Genomic DNA, 6,000 nt, shown 5'->3' on the forward strand with positions numbered 1-6,000 from the left:
CTGCTCAAGCAAACAGAGAAAAGGGAAATCATGTAGGCAGAGGCAAGAAAGCAAAACCAAGGCAGGATTAACATGCGTTTGATATACACAGTTTCCCAGTGCAGAATTTTCAGTTACACAAGAAAAAAGGCTGAGCGGTAGATCGACCAGAGAAATGTTTCCCAAGAGGCCACTGAGCGAAAGAACAGCGGAGCCTGTGTGACGTGGTGCACGTGCGGCCATTCGTGTACCTGCGAACGTACAATCGTCTGCATAGAACCGTGTGAGTCTACAGAGACGTACACGTGGTTGTACGTTCATACATGGTGGTGGTGATGCAAAGCATTGGACGTCTTCCTGTGCTTGCACACGCGTGTGAGACCGTCCATGCGGGTGCACACGCACATGCGTCTATAGGGAATCTTACTGATACAAGAGCTGTAGCGTGTGCACAACCGTGAGTGTTTGGGGAGGAGTTTCTGCGTATGTGTCTCTGACCTCTCGTGGACACACAAGCAATAGGAAGAGAAGCTGCTAAATTAATGTGCACTGTGATTAAGTCACAAAGGACATATCCATAATTAACCAATTGACGTGATTAACGCTTTCTAAGAAACTCATCAATTACTTCTATGTGTACTGGTTGCATTCCCACTAAGAGCTTTTAAGGAGGAGAAGGTCAGCGACACATGAAACCCCCCCCAGGCGCCCCAGACAGAGGCTGCAGTACCTGTTCAGAACGCTAGATGGCAGCAAAGACTGCGGAATAGCTAACCCCAGCCTAACCTTAGGCTTAAGCAACTCTTCTTTAATGCGGATGTGACTATGAGTGTTTGACAGCAGCGTATATTCACACCTGCCTACAGACACAGATGTTGTGGTCAACCCTGGGAGGTCCCCAGGCCCTCCCGTCGTCATCCTGGCATTGTGCATCAACCCCCGGCGTGATGCTGTTGTTAACACCCTGATATCAGCCAGAACCCCTGGGTGACGCTGGTGTTAACACCCCGATATTCAGCTGTAACCCCTGGGTGACGCTGGGGTTAACACCCCGATATTCAGCTGGAACCCCTGGGGGATGCTGGGGTTAACACCCCGATATTCAGCCGGAACTCCTGGGTGACGCTGGTGTTAACACACCGATATTCAGCCGGAACCCCTGGGTGATGCCCCAAGGGATCCAGGAGATTCGGAGGGACCCAGGAATGCCTCAAGGGACCCAGGTGTTTGGGGAGAGACCCAGGAGTTTGGGATGGACCCAGGAGTTCAGGAAGGACCCAGGAGTGCCCCAAGATTTCCAGGACTTCTGGAGGGACCCAGGAGTACCCCAAGGGACCCAGGAGTACCCCAAGGGACCCAGGACTTTGGGAGGGACCCAGGAGTTTGAGAGGGACCCAGGAGTGCCTTAAAGGACCCAGGACTCTGGGAGGGAACCAAGAGTTTGGGGAGGGACCCAGAAGTTCAGGATGGACCCAGGAGTTCAGGAGGGACCCAGGAGTTCAGGAGGGACCCAGGGGTTCAGGAGGGACCCAGGGTTGCCCCAAGGGATGCAGGAGTTCGGGGAGGGACGCAGGAGTGCCCCAAGGGAGCCAGGAGTTCAGGGACGGACCCAGGATGTCTGAACAGACCCCGAGTGCACCAAGGGCCCCAGATGTTTGGGAGGGACCCAGGAGTGCCCCATGGGACCCAGGAGTTTGGGACAGACCCAGGAGTTTGGGAGGGACCAAGGACTCTGGGGGTGATCTGGGAGTGCCCCAAGGGAACGGGAAGTTTGGAATGGACCCAGGAGTGCCCCAAGGGACTCAGGAGCTCATGAGGGACCCAGGAGTTCGGGAGGGACCCAGGAGTTCAGAAAGGACCCAGGAGTGCCCCAAGGCACTCGGGAGTTTGGGGGAGACCCAGGAGTTCCGGAAAGGAACCCAGGAGTTTGGGAGGCACCCAGGAGTTCGGGAAAGGAACCCAGGAGTTCGGGGTGGAGCCAGGAGTTTGGGAGGGACCCACAATTCTGGGAGGGACCCAGGAGTGCCCCAAGGGACCCAGGACTCTGGGAGGGACCCAGGAGTTTGGGAGGGACCCAGGAGTGCCCCAAGGGACCCAGGAGTTCAGGTGGGGACCCAGGATGTTGGAACAGACTTAGGAGTTTGGGAGGGACCCAGGACTCCACGAGGGACCCAGGAGTGCCCCCAGGTACCCAGGAGTTCGGGAGGGACCCAGGAGTTCAGGATTGACCCAGGAGTTCGGGAGGGACCCAGGACTCCGGGAGCCACCCAGGAGTGCCCCAAGGGACCCAGGAGTTCGGGGAGGACCAAAGAGTTTGGGGATGGATCCACAGTACCCCAAGGGACCCATGAGTTCGGGAGGGACCCAGGAGTTTGGTAGGGACCCAGGACTCCGGGAGTGGTTTTATAAGACTCCAGTCTTAATGGCTGGTTTTATAAGACTCCAGCCCAGACACTGCTACGAGGGAAAGGTCTATCTCGCAGGGGCAAAAGGATGCTGTGGCAGGAATTATCTGGGCTCATTTGGAAAGCTTTAAACTAGGCTCGAAGGGGGATGGGGTTGTAGCTGGGCTTGTCCCAGTGGGGCAGCATTCTAAAACTGATGAGGACCAGTTGGCCTCCTATGCCCCCAGGGATAAACTGGTGTGCTCTGCTCGCTCCCTGAAATGCCTGCACACCAATGCGCGCAGCATGGGGAATAAGCAGGAGGAGTTAGAATCCTGTGTTGGTCGGGAGATTATGATCTGGTGGCAATTACAGAAACATGGTGGGACAGTTCTCATGACTGGAATGTGGTCATGGATGGCTATGCCCTTTTCAGGAAAGACAGGCCAGCCAGGCGTGGTGGTGGAGTTGCTCTCGATGTGAGAGAGCGACTACAGTGTACTAAATTCTGCCCAGGAGTGGATGAGGAGCGAGTTGAGAGTGTATGGGTCAGGATCAAGGGGCAGGCTGGCAGGGGTGACACTGTTGTGGGTGTCTGTTACAGGCCACCAGATCAGGCTGAGGAAGTTGATGAGGCCTTCTATGGGCAGCTGAGAGCGGCCTCACAGTCACAGGCCCTGGTTGTTGTGGGGGATTTTAACTTCCCTGATGTTTGCTGGAAGGACCATTCAGCCAGCCAGCCACAGTCCAGGAGGTTCCTCCAGTGCATTGGTGAGAACCGCCTCATGCAGATGGTGGAGGAGCCGACTAGGAGAGGTGCACTGCTGGATCTCATCCTCACAAACAAGGAGGGTCTGGTCGAAGCAGTAAAGGTTGAGGGCTGCCTGGGCTGCAGTGACCACGAGATGGTGGAGTTCAGCATCTTGGGTGGCAGGAACAGAAGAGCAAGTACAATTGCAACCCTGGACTTTAGCAGGGCTAACTTTGGCCTTTTCAAGCAATTGCTGGGGGAAATCCCATGGGCAAGACTGCTTGAAGGAAAAGGGGCCCAAGATAGCTGAATTGCATTCAGAGATTGCTTCTTCCACGCTCAGGATCAGAGCATCCCCACACGTAGGAAGTCAAGGAAGAGAGCCAGGAGGCCTGCATGGTTGAATAGGGACCTGTTGGGTATGCTCAAGCAGAAGAGGAGAGTTTACAGGTCATGGAATCAGGGGCTGGCCACTTCGGAGGAATATAAGGCTGCTGTTAGAGGATGTAGGACGGCAGCTAGGATAGCCAAGGCCTCCTTAGAATTACAGCTGGTGAGAGGGGTCAAGGACAGCCAGAAGAACTGTTTCAAATACATAGCAGATAAAACTAATAGCAGAGGCAACGTAGGCCCACTGATGAATGGGGTGGGTGCCCTGGTGGCAGAAGATACAGAGAAGGCATAATTACTGAATGCCTTCTTTGTCTCTGTCTACTCTGCTGGGGGCTGTCTTGGGAAGCCCTGTACCCCTGAGACCCCCGATGAAGCCAGGTCAATGGAGGAGTTTGCTTTAGTCGATGAGGACTGGGTTAGGGAGCAATCAAATAGTCCTGACATCCATAAATTCATGGGTCCAGATGGGATGCACCCGCGGGTGCTGAGGGAGCCGGCTGAAGTCATTGCTGGACCGCTCTCCATCATCTTTGCCAAGTCTTGGGAAACGGGAGAGGTGCCCGAGGATTGGAGGAAAGCAAATGTCACTGCAGTCTTCAAAAAGGGCAAGAAGGAGGACCCGGGTAATTATAGACCAGTCAGCCTCACCTCTGTCCCTGGGAAAGTAATGGAACAGCTTATCCTGGGTGCCATCTCAAGGCATATCAAGGATAAGAGGGTTCTTAGCGGCAGTCAGCATGGCTTTACCAAGGGTAAGTCATGCTTGACCAACCTCATAGCCTTTTATGAGAATGTAACAAGGTGGATGGACGATGGCAGAGCGGTGGATGTGGTCTACCTTGACTTCAGTAAAGCCTTTGACACAGTCTCCCACAGCATCCTCACAGCTAAGTTGAGGAGGTGTGGTCTAGACAATAGAGTAGTGAGGTGGGTTGCAAACTGGCTTAAGGTGAGAAGCCAGAGAGTGGTAGTCAATGGTGCAGAGTCTAGCTGAAGGCCAGTATCTAGTGCAGTGCCTCAGGGGTCAGTACTGAGGCCAATATTATTCAATATATTCTTTAACGATTTGGACGAGGGAATTGAGTGCACTATCAGCAAGTTTGCTGATGACACTAAGCTGGGAGGAGTGGTGACACGCCAGAAGGCTGTGCTGCCATCCAGAGACCTGGACAGGCTGGAGAGTTGGGCGGGGAATAACCTGATGAAATTTAACAAGGACAAGTGTAGAGTCCTGCATCTGGGCAGGAACAACCACAGGTTCCAGTATAGGTTGGGAAATTACATGTTAGAGAGCAGTGTAGGGGAAAGGGACCTGGGGGTCCTGGTGGACAACAGGATGACCATGAGCCAGCACTGTGCCCTTGTGGCCAGGAAGGCCAATGGCATTCTGGGGTGGTCAGTAGATCGAGAGAGGTCCTCCTTCCCCTCTACTCCGCCCTGGTGAGACCACATCTGGAATATTGTGTCCAGATCTGGGCCCCTCAGTTCCAGAAGGACAGGGAACTGCTGGAGAGGGTCCAGCGTAGGGCAACAAATATGATTAAGGGAGTGGAGCACCTCCCTTATGAAGAAAGGCTGAGGGAGCTGGGTCTCTTTAGTTTGGAGAAGAGGAGACTGAGGGGTGACCTTATTAATGTTTATAAATATATAAAGGGATAAAGGGTGAGTGCCACGAGGATGGAGCCAGGCTCTTCTTGGTGTCAAACAATGATAGGACAAGGGGTAATGGGATCAAGCTGGAACACAAGAGGTTCCTCTTAAATTTGAGAAGAAACTTCTTCTCAGTGAGGGTGACAGAGCACTGAACAGGCTGCCCAGGGGGGTTGTGGAGTCTCCTTCTCTGGAGACATTCAAAACCCACCTGGACATGTTCCTGTGCGACCTCACCTAGGTGTTCCTGCTCCAGCAGGGGGATTGGACTGGATGATCTTTCGAGGTCACTTCCAATCCCTAACATTCTGTGATTCTCTGACTGTGGGCATTCCAGAAGCTTCTCTGCTCCCCCACACTGGCTGTGGCTGCCCCTGAAGCCTCCAAGCGTCCCCCACACTGGCCGCAGGTGCCCAGCGGCTCCCTGGCACCTCAGCACTCCCTTCTCCTAACGGCCCTGGCTCTGGGGCCAAACGAAAGAAGCTGTAGCAGAGAGAGGGAGATGTGCCCACTCCTTCCATGACGGAGGAGGGAGGGGGAGAGAGGGGAGTTTGATCCTGCCACAGAAGGGTCACCCTAACTTTTCCCTGGCTGAATGTTTATAATAAATGTACTGCATTTTTAGAAAAATAGTGCAGCTTTAGTTTCTACCAGGAGGGTGTGTTTTTGTGCCATTGACATTTCACACATATTATACCAATTTATTTCTTGCCTGTTCAGTTGCTTTCTACGCATGTCTTGTTCTGTTGATAGGGAACCATCCAGAATTTGTATTTAGTTTTGATATTGTTCGGTCAGCTGCTAATCCAAATTAACTAATCTTTCATTTTCCAGTGCTCCCCT

Source organism: Columba livia, chromosome 28, assembly GCF_036013475.1.
Source record: "Columba livia isolate bColLiv1 breed racing homer chromosome 28, bColLiv1.pat.W.v2, whole genome shotgun sequence".
NCBI classification, from domain to species: Eukaryota; Metazoa; Chordata; class Aves; order Columbiformes; family Columbidae; genus Columba; species Columba livia.